This window comes from Puma concolor, chromosome C1 (genome assembly GCF_028749965.1).
Source record: "Puma concolor isolate L17-30 chromosome C1, mPumCon1.1.hap2, whole genome shotgun sequence".
Classification (NCBI taxonomy): Eukaryota; Metazoa; Chordata; class Mammalia; order Carnivora; family Felidae; genus Puma; species Puma concolor.
Genome location: NC_141674.1, coordinates 110,507,982 through 110,527,849, shown reverse-complemented (window position 1 = coordinate 110,527,849; position 19,868 = coordinate 110,507,982). Strand labels below are relative to the sequence as shown.

The 19,868-nt window shown below is 37.7% G+C and overlaps 1 long non-coding RNA gene across 1 annotated transcript in view; it reads right to left on the bottom strand.

Annotated features, from left to right (window-relative positions):
• LOC147578384 (uncharacterized) overlaps positions 1-11,711 on the bottom strand; it is a 48,745-nt gene extending 37,034 nt beyond the window's left edge. Inside the window, exon 1 of the long non-coding RNA XR_015254255.1 lies at positions 11,590-11,711. This is a non-coding gene — a long non-coding RNA (uncharacterized LOC147578384). The remainder of the gene's footprint in view (positions 1-11,589) is intronic.
• Positions 11,712-19,868: the final 8,157 nt, after the last annotated feature.

The following is a 19,868-nucleotide window of genomic DNA, read 5'->3' as shown; positions in this document are numbered from 1 at the left end:
GCATATCATAGTGAAAATTTCAAAATACAAAGATAAAGAGAGAATTCTGAAAGCAATTAGAGACAAAAGGTCCTTAACCTACAAGGGTTGACACATAAAGTTAGCAGCAGACCTCTCCACTGAAAGTTGGCAGAGCAGAACGAAGTGGCAGGAAATATTCAATGTGCTGAATGGAAAAAATATGCAGCCATGAATTCTTTATACAGCAAGGCTGTCCTTCAGAATAGAAAGGAGATAAAGAGTTCCCCAGAGAAACAAAAACTAAAGGAGTTCATGACCACTAAATCAGCCCTGCAAGAAATTTTAATGGGGACCTCTGAGTGAAGGAAAAAAAAAAAACCGAAAAAACGAAGCAACAAAGATTACAAAGGAACAGAGAATATCACCAGAAACAGCAACTCTAAAGGTAACACAATGACACTAAATTCATGTCTTTCAATAATCACTATAAATGTAAATGGACTATAAGCTCCAGTCAAAAACCATACAGTATCAGAATGGATTAAAAAAACGAGACCCAGGGGTGCCTGGGTGGCTCAGTCAGTTAAGCGGCCAACTTCGGCCCAGGTCATGATCTCGCGGTCTGTGAGTTCGAGCCCCGCGTTGGGCTCTGTGCTGACAGCTCAGAGCCTGGAGCCTGTTTCAGATTCGGTGTCTCCCTCTCTCTGACCCTCCCCCGTTCATGCTTTGTCTCTCTCTGCCTCAAAAATAAATAAACGTTAAAAATAAATAAATAAATAAATAAATAAATAAATAAATAAATAAATGAGACCCATTTAAATGCTGCCTACAAGAGACTCATTTCAGACCTAAAGACACCTGCAGATTGAAAGTTAGGGGATGGAGGGGCACCTGGTTGGCTCAGTCAGGTCATGATCTCACAGTTTGTGAGTTTGAGCCCCGTGTCAGACTCTGTGTTGACAGCTCAGAGACTGGAGCCTGCTTTGGATTCTGTATCTTCCTCCTCTACCCCTCCCCTGCTCATGCTATGTCTCTCTCATTCTCAAAAATGAATAAATGTTAAAAAAATTAAAAATAAAAGAAAGTGAGGGGATGGAGAACAATCTATCATGCTAATGGACATCACAAAAAGCCGGAGTAGCCATACTTATATAAGACAAATAAATTATAAAACAAAGACTGTAACAAGACATGTAGAAGGGCATTAGATCGAAAGGGGTCTACCCATCAAGAAAAGCTAATAATTGTAAATATTTATGCCCCCAATATGAAAACACCCAAATACATAAATCAATTAATAGCAAACATAAAGAAACTCATTGAGAGTAATACCATAATAGTAGATTTTAATGCCTCACTTAGAGCACAAGGGGCGCCTGGGTGTCTTAGTCAGTTGAGTGCCCGACTTCTCCTCAGGTCATGATCTTGCAGTTTGTGAGTTCGAGCCCCATATAGGGCTCTGTGCTGACAGCTTGGAGCCTGGAGCCTGCTTCGAATTCTGTGTCTCCCTCTCTCTGCCCTTTCCCTGCTCATGCTCTGTCTCTTTGTGTCTCTCAAAGATGAATAAACATTAAAAAAAAAGAGAAAGAATAAACAAAATTGATAACCCCCTAGCCGGACTTATCACAAAGAAAGGGGAGAGGACCCAAATAGCTAAAATCATGAATGAAAGAGGAGAGGTCACATCTGACACCATAGGAATACAAACAATTATGAGAGAATACTTGAAAAATTATATGCCAACAAATTGGGCAGTCTGGAAGAAATGGACAAATTCCTAGAAACTCATGCACTACCAAAACTGAAACAGAAAGAAATAGAAAATTTGATCAGGCCTATAACCAGAAAAGAAATTGAATCATTTATCAAAATTCTCCCAAGAAGCAAGAGTCCTCGGCCAGATGGCTTCCCAAGGAAATTCTACCACACTTTAAAATGAGTTAATATCTATTCTTCTCAAAAAGTTCCAAAAAAATAGAAATGGAAGGAAGGTTTTCAAATTCATTCTATGAAGCCAGCATTACCCTGATTCCCAAAGAAGACAGAGGACTCACTGAAAAGGGGAATTATAGGGCAATATCCCTGATGAAACTGCATGCAAAAATTCTCAAGATGCTAGCAAATCAAATCCAGTGGTATTTTAAAATAATCATTCACCACGATCAAGTGGGATGTATTCTTGGGTTACAAGGGTGGTTCAATATTCAGAAATCAATAAATGTGGTACACCACATTAATAAAAGAAAGGATAAGAACCATATGATCCTCTCAATAGATGCAGAAAAAAACATTTGACAAAATACAGCATGCTTTCTTTATAATAACCCTCAGAAAGTAGGGATAGAAGGAACATACCTCAACATCATAAAGGCCATAGACAAAAAAGACCCATAGCTAATATCATCCTCAATGGGGAAAAACTGAGAGCTTTTCCCCTAACGTCAGGAACATGACACGGATGTCCAATCTACCACTGTTGTTCAACATAGTAGTGGAAGTCCTACCTCAGCAATAAGACAACAAAAAGAAATAAAAGATATAAATATTGGCAAGAAGAATTCAAACTTTTACTCTGCAGATTACATGGTACTCTACATGGAAAACTGAGAAGACTCCAACAAAAACTGCTAGAACTTATACGTGAATTCAGCAAAGTTGCAGGAAATGAAATCAATGTACAGAAATTTGTTTCATTTCTATACACCAATAATGAAGCAGCAGAAAGAGAAATCAAGGAATTGATTCCACTTACATTTGCACCAGACAAATAAGATACCCTAGCAATAAACCTAAATAAAGAGGTAAAATATCTATACACTAAAAACTATAGAAAGCTCATGACAGAAATTCAAGAAGATGTAAAAAATGGAAAAAATATTCCATGCTATTGGATCAGAAGAACAAATATTGTTAAACTGTCTATACTACACAAAGCAATCTACTCATTCAATGCAATCCCTATCAACATACCACCCATTTTTCACAGAACTAGAACAAACAATCCCAAAATTTGTGTGGAACCACAAAAGACTCAAAATAATCTAAACAATCTTGAAAAATAAAACCAAGCCAGGAAGCATCACAAATCTGGACTTCGAACTATATTACAAAAATGTACTCATCATGACAGTGTGGTACTGGCACAAAAACAGACACATAGATCTATGACACAGAATAGAAAACCCAGAAATGGACCCACTACTATATGTTCAACTAATCTTTGACAAAGCAGGAAAGAATGTCCAACAGAAAAAAAAAGACAGTCTCAGCAACAAATGGTGTTGGGGAAACTGGATGGAAACATACAGAGGAATGAAACTGGACCACTTTCTCACACCATACAGAAAAATAAATTCAAAATGGATGAAAGACAGGAATGGATGTGAGACAGGAAACAATCAAAATCCTAGAGGAGAAAACAGGCAACAAACCTCTTTGACCTCAGCCACAGTAACTTGTTACTAGACATGTCTCAGGAGGCAAGGGAAACAAAAGCAAACATGATCTTCACAACGAAGGAAATAATCAACAAAGATAAAAGGCACCCTAAAAAATGGGAGAGTACACTTGAAAATGATATATCTAATAAAAAGTTAATATCCCAAAGCCATAAAGAACTTATCAAACACAACACCCAAAAAAACAAATCATCCATTGAAAAAATGGGCAGAAGACATGAATATAAACTTTTCCAAAGAAGACATCCAGATGTCTAACAAACACATGAAAAGATGCTCAACATCACTCATCATTAGGAAAATATAAACCAAAACCACAATGATATACCACCTCACACCTGTCAAAATGGTTAAAATTAACAAGTCAGGAAACAACAGCTGTTGACAAGGATACAGAGAAAGGAGAACACTTTTGTACTGTTGGTGTGAATGCAAACTGGTACACTCTGGAAAACAATATGGAAGTTCCTCAAAAATTAAAAATAGAACTACCTTATGATCCAGCAATTGCACTTTAAGTATTTATCCAAAGGATACAAAAATGCTGATTTGAATGGCCACATGCACCCCAATGTTTATAGCAGCACTATCAACAATAACAAAAATATGGAAAAAGCCCAAATGTCCATAGACTGATGAAATGGATACGAAAGATGTGGTATATACACGAATACTATTCAGCGATGAAAAAGAATGAAATCTTTGCAACAAGTGGATGAAACTGGAGTGTATTATGCTAAGTGAAATAAGTCAGTCAGAGAAAAACAAATATATGATTTCACTCTTATGTGGAATCTAAGAAACACAACATATGAACATAGGGAAAGGAATGTAAAATACAATAAAAACAGAGAGGGAGACAAAACATAAAAGACTCTTAAATACAGAGAACAAACTGAGCACTGCTGGAGGAGAGGTTGTTGGGGAGGGGATGAGCTAAATGGTTGATGAGCATTAAGGAGGTCACTTGTGATGAGCACTGCATGTTATATGTAAGTGATGAATCCTGAAAGCAATACTACACTGTAATTAACTAACTTGAATTTAAATATATATATATTTTTAAATCTGGTAGAATATTCCTGGGAAGCTACCTGGCCCTGGACTTTTGGTTGTTTGGAGATTTTTTTTTTTACATTTATTTATTTTTAGAGACAGAGAGAGACAGTACAAGTGGGAGAGTGGCAGAGAGAAGGAGGCACAGAATCCAAAGTAGGCTGCAGACTCAGAGCTGTCAGCACCGAGTCAGATGTGGGGCTCGAACTCACAAACTGTGAGATAATGACCTGAGCTAAAGTTGGACGCCCAACCGACTGAGCCACCCAGGCGCCCCTGGAGAGTTTTGATTATTGATTCGATTTATTTAGTGATGTTGGGGATGTTCAAATTTTATATTTGTCTGCTTCAGTTTTAGTGGTTTCTGAGTTTCTAGGAATTTGTCCATTTCTTTCACATTGCCCAGTTTGTTGGCACATAATTTTTCAAAATATTCTCTTATAATAGTGTGTATTTCTGTGGTTTTGGCTGTGATCTCCCCTCTTTCATTCATGAGTTTATTTATTTTGGTCCCTTCTCTTTTTCTTTTTGATAAGTCTGGCTAGGGGGTTGTCAATTTTATTAGTTCGTTCAAAGAACCAGATCTTACTTTGATCTGTTCTACTGTTTTTTGTTTGTTTTTTCCATATTATTTAATTTTGCTCTAATCTTTATTATTTCCCTTTTTCAGCTGGTTTTAGGCTTTATTTGCTGTTCTTTTTCTAGCTCCTTTACATGTAAGGGTAGGATGTGTATTTGAGACTTTTCTTGCTTCTTGAGGTAGGTAGACCTGTATTGATATATACTTCCCTCTTATGACTGCCTTTGATGTAGCCCAAGGGTTTTATACTGTTCTTTATCCTCCATTTATTTGTGGTCTTTCCAAATTTTTCTTGTGGTTGATTCAAATTTCATAGCGTTGTGGTTTGAAAATATGCATGGTATGATGTCAATCTTTTTGTACTTGTTGAGGCCTGATTTGTGACCCCGTATGTCATCTATTCTGGAGAATGTTCCATGTGCACTCAAAAATAATTTGTATTCCACTGCCTTAGGATGAAATGTTCTAAATATATCTATTAAGTCATCTGGTCCAGTGTATTATCCAAAGCCATTGTTTCCTTGTTGATTTTCTACTTAGATGATATGTCCCTTGCTGTAAGTGGGTGTTAAAGTCCCCTACTACTATTGTATTATTATCAGTGTGTTTCTTTACTAATTGATTTGTATATTTGGTTGTTACCAAGTGGGGCCATAAATATCTACAATTACAATTGTTACATTTCCTTGCTGGATAGACCCCTTAATTATGATATAATTCTCTTCATCTCTTGTTACAATCTTTGTTTTAAGGTCTAGTTTGTCTGATATAAGTATGGCTACCTCAGTTTTTTTTTAAATGTCTGTTAGAATGATTGATTGTTCTTGATTCCCTCACTTTCAATCTGGTGTTGTCTTTGGGTCTAAAATGAATCTCTGGTGAGGCGCCTGGGTGGTTCAGTTGGTTAAGCGTCCAACTTTGGCTCAGGTCATGATCTCACAGTCCGTGAGTTTGAGCCCTGCATCAGGCTCTGTATTGACAGCTCAGAGCCTGAAGCCTGCTTCGGATTCTGTGTCTCCCTCTCTCTGACCCTCCCCCGTTCATGCTCTGTCTTTCTCTGTCTCAAAAATAAATAAAAATTAAAAATTAATAAATAAAATAAAATGAATCTCTGGTAAGCAGCATATAGATAGGTCTTGCTTTTTTTTATCCATTCTGACACCCTGTATGTTTGGATCACTTAGTCCATTTACATTCATAGTAATTATTGATAGATAAGAATTTATTGCCATTTTTTGTTTTGTTTACCTGTAAGTTGCTGTTTCTGGAGATTTTCTCTGTTCCTTTCTAGTCATTGTTACTTTTGCTCTTTATTTCCCAATCAATGGGTCTTCTTTAATATTTCTTGCAGGGCTGGTTTAGTGGTCATGAACTCCTTTAGTTGTTTGGGAAATTCTTTATGTCTCCATCTATTCTGAATGACAGATTTGTTCAATAAAGTATTCTTGCCTGCATATTTAGCCCCATCAGCATGTTGAATATATCATGCCACTCTCTTCTGGCCTGTCAGATTCCTGTAGATAGATCTGATGCTAACTTGATTTGTCTTCCCTTGTAGATTAAGGATTTCTTTTTCCTTGCTGCTTTCAGGATTCTTTCCTTATATCTGTATTTTGCATATTTTTTCTGTAGTATGTCTTGACAATGGTCAATTTTGTTGAATTTGATGGGAGTTTCTGTGCCTTTTGGATTTGGATGACTGTTTTCTTCCCTAGATTAGGGAAGTTTTCAGCTATAATTTCCTCTAATATACCTTCTCCCCTCTTTTTTCCCGTCTTTTTTTTGGGGGGACTGCTATGATATGAATGTTATCATGCTTTATGGAGTTGTTGAGTTCTCTAAGTCTACATTTGTGGTCTGATACTTTTCTTTCCCTCTTCTTTTCATCATTATTTTCCATGATTTTATCTTTTTTTTAAATTTATTTTTGTTTATTTATCTATTTTGAAAGAGACAAAGACCACATGAGTGGGTGAGGGGCAGAGAGAAAGGAGGCAGAGAGAATCCCAAGCAGGCTCTGCTCTGTGGTTCACATCCACAAAGCCATGAGATCATGACCTGGACCAAAACCAAAAGTCAGGCACTTAACCGACTGAGCCACTCAGGCACCCCTCTAAGATGTTACCTTCTCTATAACTGATTTGTTCCTCTGCTTCATACATCCTTGTTGTCATTTCATCCATTTGGGTTTGCATCTTGTCTATAGCATTTTTAATTTTTTCTGACTAGTTTTTAGTTCTTTTATCTCAGCAGTAAGGGATTCTCTAGTATCTTCTGTGCTTTTCTCAAGATCAGATAGTATCCTTATGATTTCTGTTTTAAATTCTGGTTTAGGCATCTTACTTATATCTATTTTGATTCAATCCCTGGCCATGACCTCTTCTTGTTCTGTCCTTTGAAGTGAATTCCTTCATCCTGTCATTTCATCTAGGTCACTGTGTGTGTGTGTGTGTGTGTGTGTGTGTGTGTGTGTGTTGTGTGTTAGGAAAGCCTGTTATATTTCTGCTCCTGAGAGTAATGACTATATTAAGAGGTGGTCCTATATAGTCTTGGGCCTGGTGCTTCAGGAAATGTCTCAGAATGTGCACTCAGCTATTGTGTTTTGGCTGCTCTTTCCCTCATGTCAGTCCTCTGCAGAGCTTATTCTTGCCTGCAGTGGGGAATGCTTGGACCTTGTCCACTGTGTGACAAGTTTTGATTCGGTGATTTTGGTCAACTGGTTAAAAAAGCTAAATCCTATTTTTTTTCCTAGAGCTGAAGCTTTGTAGCCCTCTGATCATTAGACTTTGTAACTACACAGGGTTTGTGCTGGTCTTCTGAGGGAGGGAACTGCTACACTGGTTCTTAGGTGCTTGCCTTATTGAAGGCATACCTATAGGCACAGGGAGTCAGGGCTTGGTGTAAGTAGGTCCAGCCTCCACTGGGGGCGCTGTGCTGCTCACTGAAGTCAGTCAGTGATGGGCTAGGGGAAAACGGTGTTGCGCGGTTTCTTGTCCCCAGAGCAGGGAGTTCATGCCCACCATTCTCCAGGAAACCTTCAGAGTAAACAATCTCCCCTCTTGTGTCTCCAGCTTCCATCAGATTCCTGCCTTCACTGTACCTGTGTCTGAGCTGTCTGCCTGCCAGGCGGCACAGTACTCTTGTGTTTTATCTCAGGCATGCAGCTTGGTTTCAAAATTCCAAATTTTAGGGACCCTGTGTGGCACAGACCTATGATGATCCTCTGGAGGAGAGCCTTGCCACGCTGGTTGGTGCTGGTTTGTCTCAGAAAAGCAGTCACATGGCTGTGCAGCAGTTCAGAGCTTATGGTAAAGTGCAGCAAAAAAGTAAACACCATGATTTTCTGCCTTCAGCCAGTGTCTCTGTTTCTATGCTAACGAACTGGGAAGCACATTGGTGCTCACCAGCTCTTTTGTCCCCAAAGAGGCCATATCATCTGTCCCCAGTGCACTCCAAGAAGGGGAACTGTCTCTGACTGTGCCACCCAGGGGATCTTCAAACCACTGTGTGCAATCCTGGGCTTTGGTCTTCCTTCCCCACAGAAGCACTGCTGTGCCTGCCAGCCTCTACCCAGCAATGGTACAAACTTCTAAAACTTCAGACTTTGGGCTCTGCTGTTTGTAAAAACTTGTGATAATCATCCACTCCAATCAATGGTTTTGGGGAAATATTTCTTTTGTGCAATCCCCTGTGCACCATTTTCTCTCTCGCCTCTCTCCAAGATCGAGGCTTCCTCCCCTCTGTAATATCCGTGATTCTTTTCTCCCCCAGATCATGTCTCTGCATCTTCCAACTTCCATGATGTGGTTTATTTTCTCCTTGAGTGCTGCAGTTAGTTCTCTCAGCATTCATACTGATTTTCTTGGGTGTTCAGAATGATTCTGATATTTATCTAGCTGTGCTCAAGGGATGAAACAAGCATTGGTTCCCCCTACTCCTCTGCCAATTTAACTCCTCTCCTCACCTCTTTCTTTCAAATCAGGAAGTACCTTTGTTGTATGTTAAAACACTAAACATATCCTCTTCCCTATTCCCTCAATGAATCAGAATGATGGTGCATAGAAGAGTCCACAATGTAGAATCAGCTATGTCAGTGGAAACAGCCTGGTTGTGTCAGAAAGTTCTGTGATCAAAGAATGGTTTCACCAGCTGAATGACTTTGGAAAGATTGCTCAATATTTCTGATCTTTCTGGGCCCTTAATTGTAAAATGAGGATAATAATGCTCGTAGGGCTATTGTGCTACATAGTACAATAGATTAGAAGTGGTTATTTGTAATGAATAAATATGTTGGCATAATGCCTGGTATATAATGAGCACCCAAAGGTGATCTCACTTCACTAGTATATTAGTGACATTGTTTTAAACACATTTTTGTATGCCAAATTTAGACCCCAGTGGAGGAGATGAACTGTCATTCTATTTACACATCCCTGGGCACAATTGCCTTTGTATTGACAGTTTCACTTTGCTGATTTATGTTCAACTTTTGGTGCACTCTGACCCTGACTGCTTTTTCAGCCATCTGCTAAGTGAATGGAGATATTCCCTACAGACCTACTAAATTTTCTTTGCTTAGACCCACAAAGCTGAATAATAAATAGTAGTATGTTCTTGGTGACGTTTGCTGACAGCTGTAGGAGAAAGGATAACCCATGCATGCATACATGACACTGAAACTCCTGAGTTTCTGTCTTGTGAATGTCTCCCTACTTTTGTTTTCCCCCTTTTATGTTAAAAAGAGAATTTTGTGAAATAATAGGTTATAATAGCAGATGCCAGCTCTGACATATTTTTTTTCCTTAAGCACAATCTATTATTTGTTTAGAATAGAAGCATTAATACTGATGATAATGATAATAATAATAGCAGTTTGCATTTATTGAACCCTGGGTACGGTGTAGACATTTGACACATTTATACTGTACAATACTCTGGATGGTAGCTATTATCATTCCCAGGCATGGTGTAGACATCTGACACATTTATACTGTACATTACTTGGATGGTAGCTATTATCATTCCCATTTTACTGACGACGAAATAAGGCTCAGAGATGTTAAGCAGCTTATTCTACGTTATTCAGCAAATAAATGGTAGAATTAAATTGAAACCTAAGTCAGTTTGGTACCTAAGCCCTGTGAACTTCGTACTGCATTATGGACCTCCCTTTTAAGTTTGGTATTTCTTTTTTTTTTTAATTTTTTTTTTCAACGTTTATTTATTTTTGGGACAGAGAGAGACAGAGCATGAACGGGGGAGGGGCAGAGAGAGAGGGAGACACAGAATCAGAAACAGGCTCCAGGCTCTGAGCCATCAGCCCAGAGCCGGACGCGGGGCTCGAACTCACAGACTGCGAGATCGTGACCTGGCTGAAGTCGGACGCTTAACCGACTGCGCCACCCAGGCGCCCCTAAGTTTGGTATTTCTAGTGTCCTGCACAGGGTTGGATCTTTCTAAGTGTATGTTGAATGAATGAATGAATGAATGAATACATAAGTAGTTTAATTCAAGCTCCTCTTGCAACCATAATGCATTGAAAAAAAACATTTTTTTTTTCTGGCCAAATTAACACATTTTTCTCCCCTTTGTTGTGTATTCTCTTGGGACAAATGACTCTGATGAGCTGACCCACTTTTTATGCTTTCCAGCAGCTCCTGCCAGGTGGAGAATTAGCTGTGTGCATTTGCAGCTAGAATAGGTCCTACTAGGGCAGATGATTCCTGGACAGGAGGGAGAAGAACAGACACTTATGCATTGCTTACCTCTTTTGCAATGTTTACAGAAAACAAGAGCTTTATAGATCATGGGGAAACTGGCTGAAGAAACAGAGACCCAAAAGGAGGCATGACAATGTGAAGGGCCCTGTGTTTGAGAGGCAACATGAAGCAAGTTAAACCATCTCTGACTGCCTGAGGACTTTCTCTACTCAGGGACCTTGGCTGTTGTCTGTTGGTCCTTCAAGTATGAATGCAGTTAGCAGTATGAGGGCTTTCTACCCAAAGAATTTTGCCTACCTTGAGAGAGAATAGAAAGTCCACATGCAATGTGACTGGAAGGTTCAGGGAGTCATGATTTCACAAACAGTAGCCTTTATCATTGATTGTCCAGTCATATTTGAACTCAACCTTGCCTCCCACCTCTGCCACTGAGAGGCTGTGACTTTCCTTAGCTCCATGTTTCCTCCCCAGCAACTTGCTTGAGGTCACAAAATTAGGATATACAGCCTGTGCTGGACCTCATGGCTTCCACCAATACTTTCCAATACTGATCGAAGGTTGCTTTATGCATGGTGCTTAACTAAGCATTTTATACAGGTACTCTCATTTCACAGCCATGACAGTCCTATTTTATATCAATTTTACATATGAGAAAGCTGAAATTCAGACAGGTAAAAACACACCCCAGTTCAGTTGGTAAATTGTGCCTTGTGCCATGTATCCATGTTATCTGAACCCTTAACCTTTAGTCATCATTTATGATACTCTTGTGCCATGCCATTCTGCTGTTAGTTGACAAGGTCTCTATACTTACTGGGCAGAGCTTTGGTCACCAGCTGCTGGCACCCTCAGGTCTATGACATCCTGGCAGGAGTGGCCTCTGCAAGAACTTTCTGTCTACTCAGAAAGCCTGTCCTGTCAGGTCCTATCCGTTTTACACCTGGGCCTCAGAAACAGCGCTACAGGGGCCTCTGTTAAGTTTCTCGGAAATTCACAGGCCCTTCTTGCCCCCCCCCCCCGCCCCAATTAAGAGGCAGCACCACAGGCTGCTGAAGCACAAGCTATCCGTCTTCTAGCAGCATAAAGGATAAGGTGATAAATCAAAGTATTTAGGGTTAATTCAGAGAATGTTTGCCTTCCCCGCTGAGAGCTGTGCTTTTCCAGTATGGGGGAAGCATGACTGAGTAGTGATTTTATTTTGAGGAGTATGTGCTGGGTTTTACAGGCAGAAACATGCAACTGATTCTTGTTTTGGCAATGAGTTTTAGAAGAAAATCTTGTCTTCTTTGCACGCTGTTTAGCAGTGGACTGGGCACAGAGGCAACACTCTCAGTAATGGCTTGATCATTAATTAAAAACAAGTTTGTTTCAGATTCTTTATTCATTCACTCATTGATAAAATGTTAACTTATCTCTGTTAAGTAACTGATAGTGAACTGAAAATTATGCAATTATCATGCAAAAAATAGTTTTTGTTTTTTTATTTATTTTTAAAAAAAATTTTTTTTCAACGTTTATTTATTTTTGGGACAGAGAGAGACAGAGCATGAACGGGGCAGGGGCAGAGAGAGAGGGAGACACAGAATCGGAAACAGGCTCCAGGCTCTGAGCCATCAGCCCAGAGCCCGACGCGGGGCTCGAACTCCCGGACCGCGAGATCGTGACCTGGCTGAAGTCGGACGCTCAACCGACTGCGCCACCCAGGCGCCCCATAGTTTTTGTTTTTTTAGAATGCAGCCCTTTAGAATGTTAAAGAACATATTTGAGTGTAAAATTGAAAAAAAAAAAAAGGCCCAGGTGTTTGGCCTTGTCAAGGGGTCAAGAAAAGCTTTGTAAAGAACATGCTCTGCAGCTGCAGCTAATATCTGACTTTGTTGAATGAAGAGAAGAACTAGCCATTCCAGATGGAGAAAGTAGCATGTTCAAAGGCCCTATGGCAGGAAGGAATATGCTGATTAGGAAAGACCTAAAGATAGTATATAAGTAGAGCAGAAACAAGAATGGTGCCTAAGAGGCTAAAGACATAGAGGAAGAGGTGACAGATCAGACAGAACCTGGGCACCATGTTCAGGAAGTTGTTTTGTCTGCATTTTTCTTCCTGTTCCTTCCTTCCTTCCTTCCTTCCTTCCTTCCTTCTTTCTTTCTTTCTTTCTTTCATCAATATTTATCCATTAAAGGGTTTACAGCTTAGCATAGGTATTATCACATATGTTTGTTTGCTTATTTCAAACGTCACTCTAGCCACGTTCTGAAGAACTGATTGCAAAGCGTCAGGGAGAATGCAAAGAAACCAGTTTAAAGACAGTTGCAGCAGCCCAGAAATAAAGGAAGGTGGCTTTGACCAGGTGGTGATGGTGTCAGAGATTTGCAAGATATAAACCAGAGTACTTGTGCAAATAGGGCTTTGGCTTGAACAGAGCCGCCCCTGAACTTCTGAGCAGCTGTAAGCCAGGGAAAGAGTTTTCTCACTCAACTCTGGCACCCAAGTAGGTCATCAAGTTCAGCTCCAACTCCTGCCCTCTGCATAGTTGGTGGTGAGGCATTCCCAACAGATAGATTCCTCATAAAAACAAAACTTTTCTGTTTGCAAGGGTCAACTTCCCCTCTTCTGAAATCCTTTTCTTCTCCTACTCATTTTTAAAGACCCCACTCAGGTTCTCTCCTTCCAGGAATGTTCTGGAACCATCACAGCCCTGGGTGCTGGCTATTACTTCTGAACTATCTGAAAGCTTTGCGTTTCACTTCTCTGCAGCTCACCTGATCCTGCTTGGGCCTCAGTTTCCTACTTTGTCAAATGAGGAAGGAACCCCAGATATTCCCCAATTCCCCTTCTAGCTCTACAGCTGGCAGTTCTTGTGACCAATGTGCATTTTAGAGACTCTTGTATCCTTGCTTCCTAATGTTCAGTTGTAGCTGTAGCCCCTTGTACATCAGGCATGTGTTTATACTCCTTTGCACACTTCACAGGGGGTGCACAATGAACATTTGCTGATTTGATTTGACTTGATTTAACTTGAACATTGGTTCAAAGCCAAGATCAGAATAGGCAGACCAGAAAAATCTGTCCAGTCTTGACCTGTGTTCTGGCCTGTCAGTCACTGTGGTGTTCTGGCCTGTCAGTCACTGTGGTCATGATATGGTGCGAGAAATGTTAGCATGGAGAAAAAAGAGGTAGGTAGCAAGGTGTTATGGGCAATCCTTACTTGATATCAGCAGAGGGGAAGCCACATGATCAATCTACTAATTTTTATATTTAGGTTTATAATGCATGCCTGTGGCTAGAAGATGAAATAACACTAAGAAAGATCATAATAAAACAGCATATTTTTGGCTTTCTTCTTGAATTTACTGTCATATTTCTAAATACAACACCAATATAATTGTTTCAGTACTTATCATTTTAGCATCACTTGTTAGTACACTTCACATGAGGTTAGGATTTGACACTCTTTTCTCTCACCACCTCTATTCCCTGCTTCTTCCTCCTCATGAGACCCCATCCTTCTGATTGAATTATATCATATTTTTAAATTAAATTTATGCTTATTGTATTCCATACTCATCCAAATTGTGTTTGGGCACACAGGTCATACATTCTAGCTATCAGCACTGAGGGCTAAGGAGAGGTGAGAACAAAAGAGATTTACCACCTTCCTTTGTTCAAACTCCTTTAGGTCTTCAGACACATATTGTTTGGGATCTGGCATTTTTTCTAAGAAACACATATTATCCAGGTTAACATTATAACAGCTGAGGAATAGTTATTTTCCCTCTTATTTTGTGATTGTGGAGCCAATATTGTATACATTCATATGCTCTGTTAACTGTTTGTACTTATTATAAAAATAAGGCCAAAGATCTTGGGCTAGACCAATTCAACTTCAGGCTTGCTGAAGGAACAGCACCTTTCTTGGTTGAAGACAGTCCATGCTTCAGCTGCTGTAGGAATATTGATGTTCTCCAACTGTTAAAGAATTCTCAACATGAGAAAAAATAAAAACAAACAAAAAACACAAACAATGAGACATAAATCTAAGAATTGTAAGTAGAATGTTGAAATAAAATCTTGGACATTTTGTTTCTGGGATGTTGCAAAATACATATTTTCTCAAATTCTTATTTCCAAATAAAACTAAAAATCCTGGATGCCCTACAGAAAATAAACATAGGCTGTGGAAAGTGAAGAAAAAAGTAGACTGACTAGACATCTCAGGCCTGAGGAACAACATGGCAGAGAGTTTACTGTTTTTTTTTTTACCTCAGATATTGAAGATTTGAAGAAATCTCAATGAGCACAGACATATGTCCTAATGTATTAATAACTACATTAAATGTTAATGGTCTAAATACACCAGTTGAAAGAAAGAGATAAGAAGAGTGGGTGGTAAAACATGACCCACCTATACCCTGTTTGCAAGAAACTCACTTCAAATATGGCAGGCATGTTGAAAGTAAAAAGATGAGAAAAATATGTGTCATAAAAGTATTAATCAAAGGAAAACGTAAATGGCTATGTTAGTTTCAGAAAAATTACACTTCAGAGCAAGGAAATTTACCAGAAATAGAGAGGTACGTTATATAATGATAAAATGATCATTCTGCCAACATGATATAGTGATCCTACATGTATACCAACTAAGCCACAGAGCTGCAAAATATGTAATGTAAAAACCAATAGAACTAAAAGGAGACATAAAAAAATTTCCAATTATAGTTAGAGGTGTTGAAACCCTTCTCTTGTCAATGATAGAACAACAAAGCAGAAAAACAAGGATATAGAAAAATACAACATTACCAACCAAGAAAATCTACTAAACATTTATAGAGTGGAAGAACATTTTTTCAATTGCAAATAGACATATACTAAAATAGACAATGTCTGGGGCCACAAAACGAACTTCAACAATTTTTTTAAAAATTGAAATTATACAAAGTGTTATCAGACCACTGAAAATCAGTAATAGAAATAACAGGATAATTTCCAAACATGTAGAAACTAACAACACACTTGTAAATAATCCAAGTCTCATAGGGAATTTTTAAAAAATACACTAACCTGAAAGAAAATGAAAATACGTGTAAAAATTTGCCAGACACAGCTAAAACAATGCTGAAAGGGAAATTTTTAGTGTTAAATTCATATATTAAAAATAGGAAACATCACAAACCAATAATATTTTCTCCAATATCAAGAACTTAGAAAAAGAACAAAATGCATCCAAAGCAAGCAGAAAGAAGGAAACAATAAAAAGAGCAAAATCAATAAAATTGAAAATAAAAATAATAAAATAATGAAACAGAGAACTTATTCCTTGGAAGGATTTTTCAAAATAAAAAATATATTCTAAGACTGAATAATAAAAAAAGTGAGAAGATACAAATTTGAAATGCATGAAACTGAATGAAACAGAAAATATTGCCACAGTTCTTTCAGATGTCAAAAGGATATTAAAGAAATGCTGCAAACAACTATATACATATAAATGTACAAATTAGACAATTCAAAAAAAACCCACAAACTACTATAACTCACTCTATATGAAATGGATAGTGTGAATAGCCTTAAAATATAAGAAATTTAATTCTTACTCTAAAAAACTCCACTCAAAAATCTCCAACCTCAGATAATTTCACTGAGGAAGTCTTCTGAACATTTATAGAAGTGTTGACTCTAATTCTATCTCATTCCTTGCAGACTATGGAAGAGAAAGAAACACTACTCAATTCATTTTATGAAGCTAGCAATTATCCTGATGGTAAAATTAGACAAGAACTGTTTAAAAACAAAACAAGACTATAGACTAATATCTCTCATGAATATAAATGCAAATATCTTTAAGAAATATTAAAAGATAGAATTCAGCAATATGTGAAAAGAATTATTTATCATGACAAAGTAGGGTTTGTTCCAAGGATAGAAAACTGGTCAATATTTGAAAATCAATCAATGTAATTCATTGAACATATTAACAAGTTACCAACCTAAAGAGCATTAACAACCTAAAGAGTAAAAATCACATGGACATATTAATAATGCAAAAAAATAATTTGACAAAATTCAGCACCCATTCATGACTAAAACAAACAAAACAAACAAACTTTTCAACAAACTAGTGATAGATTGGAACTTCATCAAATTGGTAAGAACATCTACAAAAACTCCACAGCTAAGATTATTCTCAATAGTGAAAGGTTGAATACTTTCCCCCTAAGACTGAGAAAAAGGCAAAATTGTCTCCTCCCACTAGTGTCACACAACTCTTGTTCAAATAGGCACTGGTTGTTCTAGACAGTGCAATAAGGCAAGAAAAGGAATCATACAGATTGGAAAGAAAGAAATTTGTCCTTATATTCAGATGACATGATTGTCTATATGGAATATTACAAAGAGTCTACAAATAAATACCTAGAGGTAGTGAGTTCAGTGAAATTATAGAAATCAAAATAAACATAAAAAATTAAATTGTATTTCCATATACTGGCAATGAGCACATGAACACCAAAATTAAAAACATAACTATCTAAATCTGTAAATCTAACAAGGCAATGAATTATTTAGTTGTACATCTAACAACACTGTATATAGCTTGTATGCTGAAAACTACAAAGCATTGATGAAATAAATCAAAGAAGATCAAAATAATATCTAAGAAGGAATTTATGACCTAGAAGACTCAATATAGTAAAGATGACAATTCTCCCCAAATTAACATATAGATTTTAACCCAGTTCTTATCAAAATCACAGTACATTTTTGCAGCTATTGACAAAATTATTCAAAAATTCATATGGACAATCAGTGGAACCTGAAAGGTTAAAATGATTGTGGGAGAAAAATGTAACCAACCTACTTAATTTCAAGATGAATTATATAGCTTCAGTAAAAACTGTGTGGTCTTCAGGAAGGATAGACACAGCTATGGAACAGAGTAGAGAACCCAGTAAATATCTATACAATAGCCAACTGATTTTTTGACAAAAAGTGAAGAAGCAATTCCATGGAGAAATGATAGCCTTTTCAACAAATACTGCTGAAGGAATTGGATATTCATAGGCAAAAAAACAAAAATAAATCTCCATCCAAATATCACTTCTTATACAAAAATTGACTCAAAATGGATCATGGGCATGAATATAAAATGTAAAACTATAAAACTTCAGGAAAATCACAGGGGACAATTTTCAGGACTTAGGGATAGTTAAAGAGTTCTTAGATTTGATATAAAATGTACAATCTGGGCAAAAGTGGTAAATATGACTTCATCAAGATTAAACGCTTTTGCTTTGTGAAAAACCTTAAGAGATATGAACGTAAAATGAGACAAAAACTAACTCTGGAAAGCAGCTTGTCATTTTCTTAAAATACTAAAAGTGCAACTATCATAAGACTCAGCGATTGCACTCCAGGGCATTTATTCCAGAGAAATGAACACTTGATGTTTACATAAAAAGCTGTAAATATACGTTTATTTGTATTTGTATGAAACAAAGTGTGGTACATTATACCATGAAATACTATGCAGCAGTAAATTACACCATGTTGATCCATGCATCAACTTGGATCAATCTCCAGAAAATTATGCTGAGTGAAATATCTAAATTTGAAAATATTACATACCATATAATTCCATTAGGGTAATATCCTTTAAAATTGTAGAAGTTAAGGGGCACCTGGATGGCTCAGTTAGTTAAGTGCCCAACTTTGGCTCAGGTCATGATCTCACGGTCTGTGAGTTTGGGCCCTGTGTTGGGCTCTGTGGGGACAGCTCAGAGCCTGGAGCCTGCTTCAGATTCTGTGTCTCCCTCTCTCTCTCTTCCCCTCCCACACTTGTGGTCTGTCTCTCTGTCTCTCAAAAATAATAGAATAAATAAAATAAAGAAATTAAAAATTAGTAATTGTTAATGGTTAAAAAGAAATGAGGGTAGGACACAGGCAGGTAACATGTTACTTCAAAAGGGCAGTCTGAAGGATCCTTGTGATGATGGAAATGCTCTGTATCTTGACTACATTGATGTTAACATCCTGGTTGTGATATTGTTATGGTTTGGTAAGTGATTACATCACTTGGGGAAACTGCAAAGGATAGGCTGAATCTCTCTATATTATTGGTTACAACTGCATGCAAATCTATAATTACATATTAAAAATTGATAATTAAAATATTCTCTTCACATTAATTTGAGAACAAAATTGAATTTTGGAGATTGATTTTTTTACACTTTATTTGAACTTTAGTTTCTGCTTGGAACTTCATAATGGGAGGATTTTATATTCAAATTTGGGACATCTATCAATATGTTGTTGACATTTTATGATGGAAATATCTCTAGGTTTTTAATATCATTGTAAAACTTTGATTAACTGTATTGGGCTGTGTGGCTGGACATAATTTGGAATGAGAAATGGAAAATCAAATTCATTTCAACCTTGGGTATAGAGTGGTCTTGACATCAAATTCTATTTTCAAGTCTTCTGGGGACAAAGTTTACAACTGTCTGATTGTGTCTGCAAAAGAAAAATGTTCTTATATATTAGGATCAGTGCTGCCTTGAAGCCACATGATGGCTGATGGTAAGATTAACAGTTATGCCCACTATGCTAAAAAGGTAAAAATATGACAATTGGTAGTGGTGAGGTTGGGGTATGATATGGAAACAGCACCTACTGGGTGGAGGAGGATTCTATGATTACAAGTTTGAGAGAAGCAGCTGAATGTGCTTGATGTAATCCTCTTTTTTTTTTTTCTTCTTTCTTTGGGTCTTCCTATAGAAATCTTATTCTCTGCTCCTCCACACCATGGATTCTACAGGGGCAGCCCCCCAGGAGAGGCACAGGGCAATGGGTATGCTAGTTAAGCACATTTGGCCAGAAAACCTCAACCACATTCTACTCTTCCTTCTATGACTATCTTCCAGTTGGTTCTGAATCTGGGTGTCAATAAAAATAGTGTTATGTATTGAATTCTTGGAAGTATCAGCTACTGTTAGCCAACAAAGTTATTGAACACAAGGTCTGTGTTGGTAACTTGTGCAAAGTGAAGAGTTTCGTTTCTGTATGTAGGACTCCAAGTACCAGAGGATCTCTGGATAAAA